General features: G+C 41.1%; 3 non-coding genes across 3 annotated transcripts; all 3 read left to right on the forward strand.

Annotated features, from left to right (window-relative positions):
- The first annotated feature begins 7,942 nt into the window (after window positions 1–7,942).
- Trnan-guu (transfer RNA asparagine (anticodon GUU)) lies at window positions 7,943–8,016 on the forward strand. Its single transcript has one exon. It is a non-coding gene; the product is annotated as a tRNA-Asn (tRNA).
- A 5,165-nt stretch (window positions 8,017–13,181) lies between these two features.
- On the forward strand, window positions 13,182–13,255 carry Trnan-guu (transfer RNA asparagine (anticodon GUU)). The gene has a single exon. It is a non-coding gene; the product is annotated as a tRNA-Asn (tRNA).
- Window positions 13,256–13,675: 420 nt separating this feature from the next.
- On the forward strand, window positions 13,676–13,749 carry Trnan-guu (transfer RNA asparagine (anticodon GUU)). The gene has a single exon. It is a non-coding gene; the product is annotated as a tRNA-Asn (tRNA).
- Window positions 13,750–15,000: the final 1,251 nt, after the last annotated feature.

Genomic DNA, 15,000 nt, shown 5'->3' on the forward strand with positions numbered 1-15,000 from the left:
TATATGAACAAAATTGATAGCACTCATCATTAAAATGAAAATCTCAATACACTCCCGCTTTTTATTTGCTAGGCCACACCAACCAAGCGAGTTCTTCTTACGGCATCTTTTGCTTCAACGTTCACATACAATAGAATTTTTTTTTAAGAGTGGACTTTATCATCGTTTCATTAAATTTTACTCCCTTGTGACAATCAATCGTCAGTTTATTCGTGCGTTCAATTTCATAAAAAAAACTTCAAGATACTATATAACAAGCAAATATTAGCCGAGAGTAAACGCTAAATGGGTATTAAAGTCGGACAAACTTCTCGGAAAAGAGAATAGGAAAGAGGAAGGAACGACAACCCTGCTCGCCACGCAGTATTCCGGGTTTCCTTCTTGACAGCCCTTGTTGACACGTGGGTCCGGAAGAGGGGGGAAAGGGGGGGGGGGGGGGGGCAGCACTCGAGGAATGTCCGGCACTGTGGAGTGGCCGAAAGACTGTGTGGACGAGATTATCGGTGTTGGGTTAAGAAACGCACTAATTCACCTTATTAATTGTACTTTTTTTTCTAGCTGTTAGTGTCGCTTTCTGATGTAAATTGTCGTGCATATATTCAGTGGTCAAACTCACTGCAACGTGACTCACTGCGCATGCACACACGCAAACACGCACGCCGCGCACTCACGCACACACACACACACACACACACACGCACACACACAAACACACACACACACACTCACGCACACAAACACACACACACACACACACACACACACACACACACAACCAACACACACGCGCGCGCGCGCACTCACACACATACATCCACGCGCGCAAACGCACCAACGCAAGCACACACACACTGCACGCACAAACACACTCACACATACGCACACACACTCACACATACGCACACACACACACACACACACACACACACACACACACACACACACACACACACACACACACACACACACACACAAAACTGGAACAATGAAGAATGATAAAACAATTTTGCCTGATTTTGCAAAGCAGGATACACAGAAATGAAGAATGATCATCTCTTTAAAAAATAAAATTGTTGTGTGGACAATCTAAGCAGGTTCTCTCGTGAAAATCACGCCGTCTCGTAATAAAACGGAATCGGTAATACTCTTCAAACCACGCCCATATGCCGTAATTATGCAAGTGACTGATTTGTTTCAACTGCGTAACTAATTTCCTCCACATGTATTGCTCTTGCCGCCTTGCTTTCCTGTCCCTCAACTGTGCCATCAGCGTAATAGACTGTGTCAAGTGACGTCATCACAGTGTGTGTGTGTGCACGTCAGCGATAATCTCATTGTGTTTCCACCACGCAATCCGGTTGTTCCTAAGCAGGCTCTTCAAGAAGTCGGCTGGACGGAAACAGCCGACAACCGCCGGAAATAGCCGGAGGTGAGGTCATGCCACTGAGCACGCTCGAGAGCTAACATCGGAAACGTATCGATATCGGCTCGCACCGGCCGAGCCGAGAAGTAGAATGCGGATCAAACCGGATCGACTTAATTGTCTTTAGTTTGTAACAACAGTGTACATAAGTTCAGCATGTTTGCTCTGACCTTTCAGCACTCGTAAAGTTTTTGGTTTTTGAATGCTTGTTTTTTTTTTTTACTGCCTTGTTGACTTGCAATGTAGAATTAAAATTTTATTTTCCATTAAATGATTGTGTTCTTGTTGCTTTTTTTTCTTAATATTTTTTAATTTGATTTATTTTATTTTGATTTGGTTCTTTTCTTCTTTGTTCAGCGTTTTTGTAGCTGTTTTAGTGTTCCCTCGTCTGTGCCCACAAAGTTAATTCGTCTGCCTATTTAAATGTTTTCCCATCTTGTTCTTTCTGTTTGATAATTAATCTCTGACTTCTTCATTACATCTTTTTCTTCTGAACGTTAAATGTCAGTTTGTTTGTCTGTCTGTTTGTCTCTCTTTTCCTTTACTTCTCTTCTCTTCCTTCTTCCTTTCGCGTTTCCATGTATTATGATTTATCCCAGGGGCGGACGAGGGGGGGGGGGGGGCACAGGAGGCACGTGCCCCCCCCCCCCCCGAAAAAAAAAAGAAAAAAAGAAGAAAAAAAAAAGATTTTTCTATGCTGATTCTATGACCATTTCTAAGTTCAAATGGCACCAGATGCCACCATTTTGCTTCTTTGGGCAAAATTTTTTTCCGGGGGGGCATGCCCCCGGACCCCCCTAGCAAATTCACATTCACTTTCGATTCAAAGTGCCCCCCCCCCCCCCCCCTTACAAAGCAACTGATCCGCCCCCGTATCCCTCTGCCATCCGTCCTTCTCTTCCGCAGTACCGCAAAAATCCAGTAAACATCTCTTAGTATGCTTACTATAACCTATCCAAATTACTTCCAGTCGGGACACACCTCCGAGCAGATGCAGCGTAGGCTTAAATACTTAGCTAACCCAATTCCCACACTCGACACCTATCGACGAGGCGTACGAGGACATTCAAAATAGACCAGAGGAAGAGACCAACCCTTGTCAGTACGATCCACTGACACCATTTTTGCGGCATCAGCATTCGTTACAAATAGCATCGGCTTGGAAATACTCCTATAGCCGGAGAAACCTTTCTCACACCTACACAAGGAAAACAATTCCGAATCGCGGTCTCTGGAGTGAGTGCAAAGTGAAAGTGGGTGACATCATTATTTCAGTTTTGGTTCACGCACTCGCGTTTATTCAATACGCAGAGTTGCAGTGTGTGTTTCTGCTGCAAGAGCCAAGTCTTGGAGGGAAGATTTGAGGGTTTTTTGTTTTCGTTTTGTGTGTGTGTGTGTGCTTGTTTGTTTGTTTGTTTGCTTGTTTGCTCGTTTGTTTGTTTGTTTGTTGCTTGCTTGTTTGTCACTCCGACAAACCAACCGTCGTTTGAGGGTTACTTGTTTGCTTCTCACGTACACTGACTAGGTCACGAGAAGGACTTTCGTTTGTTAAGATAGAATCTTTAAAAACAAACAAACAAACAAACAAACAAACAAACAAAACTAAGCACAAACGCAAAACACAACCTAGTTTACTCGTGTTTGCACTGAGTCGGAAATGTTGCACACTCTGTCTCTCCGTCACCAAAGAGTTCCAGTAAAGAGGGGAAGCAACTACTAACTAGCCTAATCTAATCGCCTCCCTTGGGTCGACACGATACCGGAATCAGGCGAGTCGCCCTGTTGCATGGCTCCCTGGCTGCGAACCGTCGTCGATAAGAGTGATAAGGAGGGCGATAACATCGTCGGAGAACAAGTCTCCTGTAATTTGGACACACGTCGCGCGACAGGCGCGGTTCAGAAATCAGTAGGTGGTCCTGGAACTGAGCGGCTTAGAACGGTTTAGCATCTCTCGTAGAACATCATCAGGGCCATGAATTGATGTAGAAGAGGGCAGCCTGTGGACGAACGCTACCAGGCACTGTCTGCTGCAGTCGATAAATGCGCTCTTCTGCCTCTACATTTTGTACACAATATGCTTGGAACGGCTTGTTGCAGAATAGCGAAGAAAGGACGTGAAATGCGCAGCGTTGAGCAAGATTTGAACGGTTGTCAAAATGACATGAAAATTCAGGTATCGGTGTGAGTGGAGGGGAGTCTGTAGAAGTATTGGACAGTAGAAATCAAACTGTCGTCTGCCAGTGAGAGAGACCATGGTGTTATATGCTTGTCAGTTTGGCGTGGACGCCATCAGACGTGTTAGACGTGTCCATTCCGCTATCCATAGGTAATGAGGTGACGTGAAAACCGTTAGATTGTGTCACTATATCTCGAAATATTTTGACCGTTTGAGGTAAACAGACGGGCGTCTCCAATATTTTCTTATGTGTCTTTTTGAACAAAATTGTATAATTGATATGATCGAATAAGTAAGAGTCAGTAAGATAGAGCTTTGCAAGACCAGTACGATCAGAAATATGACTAGTTTTGTAAAGTTCAGATAGGCCCCCCCCCCGCCCCACACATACACACGCGCATACACACTCACTCACGCACGCACGCACGCACGCACGCACACATGCACAGACAGACAAGCACCTCAAATACGTACTGATGCCCTCTTATGCCTTCCTCTTTCCAACACCTTCAAGTACATTTTCCGAATGCCTCACAGAAGCCGGGCACGTAGGTACGTCGGAAGAGACCTTTTTTGTGTTTTATTTTGTGCGCATGTGGTTACGTATGTCCAGAGTAAGCAGGAAAACACAAACAAACAATAAGTCTGGTCACGGAAACAAAATGGACCTGACGCGACGCAATATGGCTGGATAAGCAATATAGTGCCTTGTGGAGAGAAATCAGGTACGGAGTAGTGAGATGTTACACGTGTACAATAGGGCCAATGTGTCACTTCGTTTTTGGCGGCGCCTATAATCTTTTCTCATCTGTCTTGCTTACGGCCTTCCTAAATTAGGTTTGGTTTGGTTTGCTTGTTTGCTTAACGCCCAGCCGACCACGAAGGGCCATATCAGGGCGGTGCTGCTTTGACATATAACGTGCGCCACACACAAGACAGAAGTCGCAGCACAGGCTTCATGTCTCACCCAGTCACATTATTCTGACACCGGACCAACCAGTCCTAGCTCTAACCCCATAATGCCAGACGCAAGGCGGAGCAGCCACTAGATTGCCAATTTTAAATTCTTAGGTATGACCCGGCCGGGGTTCGAACCCACGACCTCCCGATCACGGGGCGGACGCCTTACCACTAGGCCAACCGTGCCGGTCCTAAATTAGGTCCGAAATTGACTTCGTGAAGTCTTTTTTATCCGAAAACTAAGTGAAAGCTTCTTGCAGCGGGCTTCGCCAAGTAGACTTTTCCCAATTAATATGATGCTTTACAGATGTATGCAGTAAATATTTTTCTACAGTGTTTATTCAGCTCTCCAACAGTTTGTGGAAACCTAGTTAATGTATACAAGAAAGTAAGCTTTCAAACTCGCAATGTGTGCCTACGGAGATATTGACTGTACTCGTATAGATCTCTGATTGCGCTGCACAAACGCTGCAACATGACGAATATATTACTGTAGGCTTGCACTGCTGAGCACTCCCTTAGTTACAGTGAATCAGCATCATGGTGTATGGATCCTGCATTTGGTCAAAACAAAGGAATACTGTCTGTTAATGAGAAGAAATCGAGTCATGTGTAAGTGTTGCGTTCAATGGATCCTCGTACATGTCAACTTGATCTGAGTCCGACAGGGGTCGCGATGACTTTGAGTGGTTCACGTATGTTGATTGATTGATTGATTGATTGATATTTAATACATAAGGTAAGCCTTGTCTTAGAGCCTATCCTTACTACATCTAAAACACAAAAATAACAGTACACCAGTTATATATACAGTTATCATTTGTACTAATAAGCAAAACACTGTAGACACCGTAACAGATAGGCATACTGAAATGCGTTCTACAAAAAACAAGACACATTTAGCACAGCAATATGATTGTAATATGTATGGCACTTGAAAAATGCAATAATGACGCACAGTTTTGCAATGAGCGCGACTTCTATAGATCACGACGAATTATAAATCATAAGACCAGTGAAGTTTTATCCAATGCCCTTTTCCGATCTCCTCATGAGCTCAGTGATAACATGAACAATGGATATGTAGACAATGGACATTTAATAAAGACAGAACCAATTAATTGAGACTTATTTCTAAAGCAATAACTCATAACTCATAACTCATAACTCATAACATTTTATTGATCCAACAAAGGAAATTAAATTGGTCATCAGCACATATAGGTCATTAATTAATAATTATAAAAGAATAAGAGAAGAAAATTCATAAAACCCATGATAACAAAAAAAATATCTAAAGTAAAGTTAAAAAACAAAGGAATACTGTACTCACCAATACAAGAACGGGACAAGACGGTACGAATTTTCGCTTATGGAAGCTTCATCAGGAAAAACAAGAACACAAAAGACAACAAAAAGCTTTTTGTTGTCTTTTGTGTTCTTGTTTTTCCTGATGAAGCTTCCATAAGCGAAAATTCGTACCGTCTTGTCCCGTTCTTGTATTGGTGAGTACAGTATTCCTTTGTTTTTTAACTTTGTTCATCTTACCACAGTCACTTCGTTGTTTAGTTATCTAAAGTAATATATGTACAACTACAATACCCTTTTTACTTGCACACATGACACACCGACACACCAACACACATGCATACATACCTACATACATACCTACATACATACATACATACATACATACATACATACATACATACATACATACATACATACATACATACATACATACATACATACATTCCATGTTAAAGTCTAGTTAAGAACATCACAGTAAGTATATCATTGTTTGGATTAACAGATAAGTTTTTATGTAAATGATGATAACAACAATCCATAATTAACGCTATTGCACTACCAAAAGAAGAGACCAACCAAACACATAAAACCAATCCCAGTAATCATCATCAGTTATCACAGGTATCACAGTAGATTAGCCATCAGGTAGTTAGACTCAATTGGGCAAAGTATAGTGTCAACACCATCACAACAGTGCTAAAGCTCATTATCACAGCACTAGTTATGATCAAAGGTCAAACAGTCATCAAACCAAATTAAATATATCATTAAGAGGTACATTTAAAAGGCATCACTGATAGTCTGTGGCCAGGACTGTAGTAACAAAAACTATTGCGCAAATCTGCACACAAAAAAGAAAAGAAAGTGAAATGATGAAAATTAAATGAGCACTTTAAAATGTTTAAATAAAAAATTAAATAATAAAAGTGTGTGTGTGTGTGTGTGCGTTCGTGTGTATGTGTGTGTGTGTGTGTGTGTGTGTGTGTGTGTGTGTGTGTGTGTGTGTGTGTGTGTGTGTGTGTGTGCGTGTGCGTGTGTGATCTAGCGTAAAGAAAGTTGACGTCATTACACTTCACAAGAAACCTAGGTCTTATCATCTGATAAGTAAATGCGGTCAGATTGTAATCCCACAGTATCGTCTCTGTCTCACTCTCAGTCTCTCTGCTACACCCTCGACCTTGATAAAGAGAAAAGCTCCCAAACATTCTCTTTTATCACCATCAGTATCACCACCAACTTTTCAACACAGACCTTCCGCGGCTGAAATCCCAGAGCGGACCACCATCATTGCGCACGCGCGGCAAACGAACGGAAACGAATAAAATTGACACGTACGACAGCTAGCGGAACATTGACCTCTCGCACCCGCACGAGACTTGTCGGTCAACGCGAGACTTCAAAGATGGAGGCTGGAGTGTAAATCAGTTTGTGTCGTAAGACAGAGACAAGGAAGCGTGCCTCCCTCCCACACTTTACGAGAACTTTCATTGGAGATGAGATTGTAAAGCGAGACCGGTGTCAAGGTGAAATTTGGGCCCCTCTTTGATATTGGCCGATAATTTGCTACCCGTGTCAGGCTAAACTAGGGCTTGGGAGCGGAACGAACTACCGTGGAAAATTCTTTCGTTTCAGCATTATCTCAAGTTACAGTTTTTCCCTTTTGAATTTTCCTCTTTCCTCAGTTCTTTTACAGCCAACCAAGACAATCGTTTCTCAAGTTACTTGTGTTTGAAGTCGCTGATTTTATCAAAGTTTTGCTGTGAATTCTGTTGTTGTCGAGTTTTATTGTAAATCCAAAAACAAAGAGACTGCCAACGTTCCAAAATTCAGAATAAAAAAACAAGAAAGGTAGGTTGTTGGAACGTTTGTTATGGACAAAACAATACATTCATAAATATATCAACTCAACGGTCTTTTAAGTGCACAGACAAACAATTAATAACGAAAACTTATCTGGCTGATTTTTTCTTCCGCCTGCCACGAAGCCGCAAGCGAATGAATAATTTTTTACATGATACAAACTCGCACATTTTAATATTTTACATTTAAAAAAACACCCAACATAAACAGAAGTCTCTGTGGCGCAATCGGTTAGCGCGTTCGGCTGTTAACCGAAAGGTTGGTGGTTCGAGTCCACCCAGGGACGTTCAGTGTTTTTTTTTAAACGTTTCAAAATTACAATACATGAGTTTTATTGTAGTTTTTTTCCCTGTTTGTCAGTCTGTAATTGCTCCTATCCAGTTCAAAGCTTTTCGGTATTGTCATTTTAACTTTATTCCTCTGTCTCTGTGATTTTTCCTGGGTATTCGTTATTGTCATGCGTAACTTGTCATTACATTTAGTCAAGTTTTGACTAAATGTTTTAACGTAGAGGGAGGAATCGAGACGAGGGTTGTGGTGTATGTGTGTGTGTGTGTGTGTGTGTGTGTGTGTGTGTGTGTGTGTGTGTGTGTGTGTGTGTGTGTGTCTGTGTGTGTGTGTCTGTGTGTGTGTGTGTGTCTGTGTCTGTGTTTGTGTCTGTGTGTGTGTGTCTGTGTGTGTGTGTTGAGCGATTCAGACCAAACTACTGAACCGCTCTTTATGAAATTTGACATGAGAGTTCCTGGGTATGATATCCCCGGACGTGTTTTTCTTTTTTTCGATAAATACCTTTGATGACGTCATATCCGGCTTTTTGTAAAAGTTGAGGCGGCACTGTCACACCCTCAATTTTCAATCAACTTTATTGAAATTTTGGCCCAGCAATCTTCGACGAAGGCCGGACTTTGGTATTGCATTTCAGCTTGGTGGCTTAAAAATTAATTGATGACTTTGGTCATTAAAAATCTGAAAATTGTAAAAAAAAATAATTGTTTTTTAAACGATCCAAATTTACGTTTATCTTATTTTTCATCATTTTCTGATTCCAAAAACATATAAATATGTTATATTCGGATTAAAAACAAGCTCTGAAAATTAAAAATATAAAAATTATTATTAAAATAAAATTTCCGAAATCGATTTAAAAACAATTTCATCTTATTCTTTGTGGGTTCCTGATTCCAAAAACATATAGATGTGATATGTTTGGATTAAAAACACGCTCAGAAAGTTAAAAAGAATAGAGATAAAGAAAAGCGTGCTATCCTTCTCAGCGCATCTACTACCCCGCTCTTCTTGTCAATTTCACTGCCTTTGCATCGAGCGGTGGACTGACGATGCTACGAGTATACGCTCTTGCTGTAAAAATGGAGTGAGTTCAGTTTCATTCTGTTAGTTCGACAGCTTGACTAAATGTTGTAATTTCGCCTTTCGCGACTTGTTTTGTTTTTAAGATGACGATATATTGCATAAAAAGTCCGAAGTGCACAATATTTCACATGTGTCGCTTTATTTCCGGCAAGAAACGCATCACTGAAATAGTCGCACATCCCCTTAACTTTCACACAGTTATGTTCCGGCAAGAAATCCATCACTGAAATAGTCGCACACCCCCTTAACTTTCACACAGTTAAGTTCCGGCAAAAAATGCATCTGTTCTGTGGAGGCTCCCTTTTACACAGTCACAGTATCTTCAGTTCAACTTGGAAATAAATGCCAAAAATATGGCTGCCTACACCGTACAGAGTGGACATGTTGTTGTTGTATTGGAATAATTTCGTAACTGACATCTTGACTCTAGACTCAAGACTCAAGATTGAAACAGTGGCACAAGGTGAATTGATGTAGATTGTACTTACAGTTACACCAAAAGTCTCTGTGGCGCAATCGGTTTGCGCGTTCGGCTGTTAAAGGTTGACATAGTCCTATTTAATTAGTTTAATTACTTCCATGACTTTTCCCATCGTTGCGGGGATGTATAAATTAAGCTTCCTGCAAAGTTTTAGGTTTGAAGTCCTTACCAATTACGAGAAATAATTAATTCTTTATTGCATTGTTTAGCAACAGTTCTCCAGGACTTGGGCTGTTTTTAGACCGTTGACGTCACTTCGTGACGTTTCGTAAACCAAAGATGGCGTTTGAAACTGTTCTGTTTACATTCGACACTATCAACACCACTTTGCAATTCTGAAATATTTTTTTCTGTGTTCGAAAGCTACAGCCAATCGTTATTATATCCCCTTAGGTACAGTTTTATAACATTATTGGCACATGTAAACAATATGAATTAATTAATGAACGCTACGAATATGGCAGCCTTTAACCGAAAGGTTGGTGGTTCGAGTCATCCCAGGGACGTTAATTGTTTTTTTTGGTTTTTTTAAAACTTTTCAAATTAAAACAATTCTAGATATTTGTTTTGATTATTTTAAAATTTGTTTGTTTAATTTGTTTTATAGTGGGATGATGTTTTCAGGCATTTACACAGTCTGAATATCCTCAAGTTCACCTCAGAAATGGATGCCAACTATCTGGCTAGCTGCCTATACCGTGCAGAGTGGACATTGTTTTTGTATTGGATTAATAACAACACTGACTTTTAGACTCGAGACTCAAATTGTAAGACATAAGACATAAGACATAAGATTTTTGTACAGTCCTTACAAAGTACAGAAAATTACTTCACAGTGTCGGAACGGTTTTAATCAGAAAATACGTACATCACATTGACTATTGATTAAACATTGCACGGAAAGTCATCGGCATGCATACATACAATCTGCGATTTGTTTTAAAGATACAGTAGGGGGGACAATCGTTGCATACGTGCGAGTTGAAGTATGGTCTGGTTCTATGTGGCGTGGTGGTAAGACGTCGGCCTCCTAATGAAGGTCGTGTGTTCGAATCCCTTGTCGCTGCCGCCTGGTGGGTTAAGTGTGGAGATTTTTCAGATCTCCCAGGTCAACTTATGTGCAGACCTGCTAGTGACTTAACCCCCTTCGTGTGTACACGCAAGCACAAGACCAAATGCGCACGGAAAAGATTATGTAATCCATGTCAGCCGAGTTCGGTGGGTTATAGAAACACGAAAATACCCAGCATGAGAAATGTTCAACGTGCGAGCTACTTCACCTGCCTTGACCTCTCACCACTTCATTGTAAAGCGCTTAGAGAACGTCAAGCGCTCTATAAATCTCCCATATAAATAAATATACGAGTATAGATATGTCAATCTGCGAAACAGACTCAGCACACACACACACACACACACACACACACACACACACACACACACACACACACACACACACACACACACACACACACACACACACACACACACACACACACACATTGTTGCATACTTATGTTAAAGTTGAAGTATGGTCTTATAGTCCATGTAATAGCCGAGAGGGTATGTCCATTTCACCCGTGAATTGCCTGGAAAAGTAGGGGCTACCACCCCCAACCAGGCGCGTCCACAGGTGGCGGATAGTGGGGTGGCCTCACAGAGATATAGAATATTCTATATCTCTGTGGGTGGCCTTCAGATATGGAGGTTAGCTGCGAGATAAGCCAGGCTTGCCAGGACGAATAAGCAGTGGCGGACCAAAATTAATGGCGGTGCTTCCAGCAGGATGGGGCAGGGTAACAGGTGGCACTGTTACTCCCAAGAAATACCCCAGGTGTCCAATTACGGGAGCACCATGCGATCAAGAGCCGCATTATAAGCTCTAGCCCTGGGGAAGGTCACCTCAGATAAACAAACCAGCCAGCTATGGCCAAATAGCCGGGTAGACTGGACTCGACAGCCCTGTAAAGCCACCAGTCTAGGAGAAGGACCACTCCGATATAAAAACACGCCGAAGTCGGATGAGCTGGGCCATGTATGGCGAATAACGGCAGCTTAACGCATCAACGCTCAAATGACAGACCCGTGAATTGCAGTTAAGCTACACTATCTCTACTTTTAACACAGAACACACCAAATAAACTCAAAAACAGAAATTTAACAGTCGTTTTGAGAACAAGCAGAAATCTATATATACTCACGGAATAAAATAACTTAACATGTTTTAAAATTTAATATCTCAAAATCGGAAAAAGTTGCAGGAGAGCGGGGTGGTACGATCATAGAACCATCAATTCCTGAGAAGAGGAAAAAACCCGGAATGTTCTCGGTTGCTTAGTTTTTTCACAATTGGTCCTCAAAGACGCATAGTGTCTTTTTGGAGTTTACAAGACTGACGCCTAAGCTTGCCGACGCTGCCGACAGCCAGTGCACGCTGTGTGTGCTGTAAACAGGTAGGCCTGCACTCTTTGACTCTCGGGGCACGTCAACCCGTACTTGAAACCTGCAAAAGGTCTGCTGCTGATCCACGAATATTGCATGAAAGTACTGCCTTTGGTTTGTCCGTTTGTTTGTGAGTGAGAACAACAACTCACTAAAATGTTTCTTTCTCTTTGCCCAAAACTGTCCACTCTGTCTTTCTCTTTCACCATGCCACGAACGTGTGTGAACGATAGACTCGTCGCAATAGGGATGTTGAGAGGAGGGATGACTTATACTGATGTTGCTAGGAGATTCGGAGTGACCAGGCAATCAGTTGCCTTGTGGCGAAGAAGGTACCAGCAAAACAACGGTAACGTTCGAGACCTGCCTCGCCAAGGACGGCCCCGTGTCACCAATCCTCAGCAAGACCGCTTCATTAGGGTGCAGCATCTGCGTAATCGATTCCACCCGGCTACTGTGAAATGAAATTTGTTTTGTTAATAAACGTATTGAGGCTAACCTTCACTGCTCCTGTGTAATTTAATTGCGGCTGCGATCAACCAGTGCACGCACAGCGCTGTCAAACACACAGTGCTAAGTTTGTAAACTCCAAAATGACACCATGCGTCTTTGAGCTCAAATTGCAAAAAAACGGAACAAGCCCGACTATTCCGGTTTTTTTGCCCATAATGAGCAATTGAACAAGCTTTACGTTGGTACAAAAATCACTCCTGTAACTTTTTCCGATTTTGAGATATTAAATTTTAAACAATGTTAAGTTATTTTATTCCGTGAGTATATATATACGACTTGTGTCTGTGTGTCTGTGTGTCTGTGTGTCTGTGTGTGTGTGTGTTCGCGATGCACGGCCAAAGTTCTCGATGGATATGCGAAGCCGGGTATTCGGGTCTACTTCTTCCCGGCGAAGCGGGTATTCATTCTAGTTCATAATATATGTTGCCAACGTCGTCGTCATCATCTACATATACGCATACCCTGCGTGCACTCTCATTGTGCGTGAAGTTGAATGTGTGATTTAATTGTGTATTTTGTTTGCCCTATAGGCCAAAAGCCGAAATAAAACCTTGAACCCTTGAACCTCATCCAATCGTTAAGAAGCTTAAAGGCCACGGGCGCAAGCCGAAACACTTCAGATTAGGCCTCGGCAGTAACCAGAAGTCTCTGTGGCGCAATCGGTTAGCGCGTTCGGCTGTTAACCGAAAGGTTGGTGGTTCGAGTCCACCCAGGGACGATTCGTATTTTTTCTTCTGAATATACCTGATTAAAACATTTCCAGGTCATTTTTATAATTTGTAATTTTGTTTCTCTCAATTTTTTTAATTTTGTGTGTGTGTTTAATTAAAATACTTTATGTTTTTTTAAACTTATTTATTTACTTTTTATTTTTTGTACAAGAGAGGATGTTTTTGAAATATTTTTTTGGGGTCAAAACAGCGCCAAGAATAGGAAAAGCTTCCCTTCTTCTTCTCCTTCTTCGTTCATTGACTGAATCTCCTGTTGAATGTGTGATTTAATTGTGTATTTTGTTTGCCCTATAGGCCTAAAGCCGAAATAAAACCTTGAACCCTTGAACCTCATCCAATCGATAAAACGCTAAAGGCCACAGGCGCAAGCCGAAACACTCCAGATTAGGCCTCGGCAGTTACCAGAAGTCTCTGTGGCGCAATCGGTTAGCGCGTTCGGCTGTTAACCGAAAGGTTGGTGGTTCGAGTCCACCCAGGGACGATTCGTATTTTTTCTTCTGAATATACCTGATTAAAACGTTTCCAGGTCCTTTTATAATTTGTAATTTTGTTTCTCTCAATTTTTTTCAATTTTGTCAAGTTTTGACTAAATATTTTAACATCGAGGGGGAATCGAAACGAGGGTCGTGGTGTATGTGTGTGCGTGCGTGCGTGTGTGCGTGCGTGTAGAGCGATTCAGACCAAACTACTGGACCGATCTTTATGAAATTTGACATGAGAGTTCCTGGGTATGATATCCCCGAACGTTTTTTTCATTTTTTTGATTATTGTCTTTGATGACGTCATATCCGGCTTTTCGTGAAAGTTGAGGCGGCACTGTCACGCCCTCATTTTTCAACCAAATTGGTTGAAATTTTGGTCAAGTAATCTTCGACAAAGCCCGGACTTCGGTATTGCATTTCAGCTTGGTGGCTTAAAAATTAATTAATGACTTTGGTCATTAAAAATCTGAAAATTGTAAAAAAAAATAAAAATTTATAAAACGATCCAAATTTACGTTTATCTTATTTTCCATTATTTGCTGATTCCAAAAACATATAAATATGTTATATTCGGATTAAAAACAAGCTCTGAAAATTAAATATATAAAAATTATTATCAAAATTAAATTGTCCAAATCAATTTAAAAACACTTTCATCTTATTTCTTGTCTGTTCCTGATTCCAAAAACATATAGATATGATATGTTTGGATTAAAAACACGCTCAGAAAGTTAAAACAAAGAGAGGTACAGAAAAGCGTGCTATCCTTCTTAGCGCAACTACTATCCCGCTCTTCTTGTCAATTTTACTGCCTTTGCCATGAGCGGTGGACTGACGATGCTACGAGTATACGGTCTTGCTGAAAAATGGCATTGCGTTCAGTTTCATTCTGTGAGTTCGACAGCTACTTGACTAAATATTGTATTTTCGCCTTACGCGACTTGTTTCTTCTGAATATATCTGATTAAAACGTTTCCAGGTCCTTTTATAATTTGTAATTTTGTTTCTCTCAATTTTTTCAATTTGGTGTGTGTATTTAATGAAAATACTTTATGTTTTTTTTAAAACTAATTTATTTACTTTTTATTTTTTGTACAAGAGAGGATGTTTTTGAAATATTTTTTTTGGGTCAAACAGCGCCAAGAATAGGAAAAGCTTCCCTTCTTCTTCTCCTTCTTCTTCGTTCATTGACTGAATCTCCGGTTGAATGTGTGATTTAATTGTGTATTTTGTTTGCCCTATAGGCCTAA

Source organism: Littorina saxatilis, linkage group LG2 (assembly GCF_037325665.1).
Source record: "Littorina saxatilis isolate snail1 linkage group LG2, US_GU_Lsax_2.0, whole genome shotgun sequence".
Lineage (NCBI taxonomy): Eukaryota > Metazoa > Mollusca > Gastropoda > Littorinimorpha > Littorinidae > Littorina > Littorina saxatilis.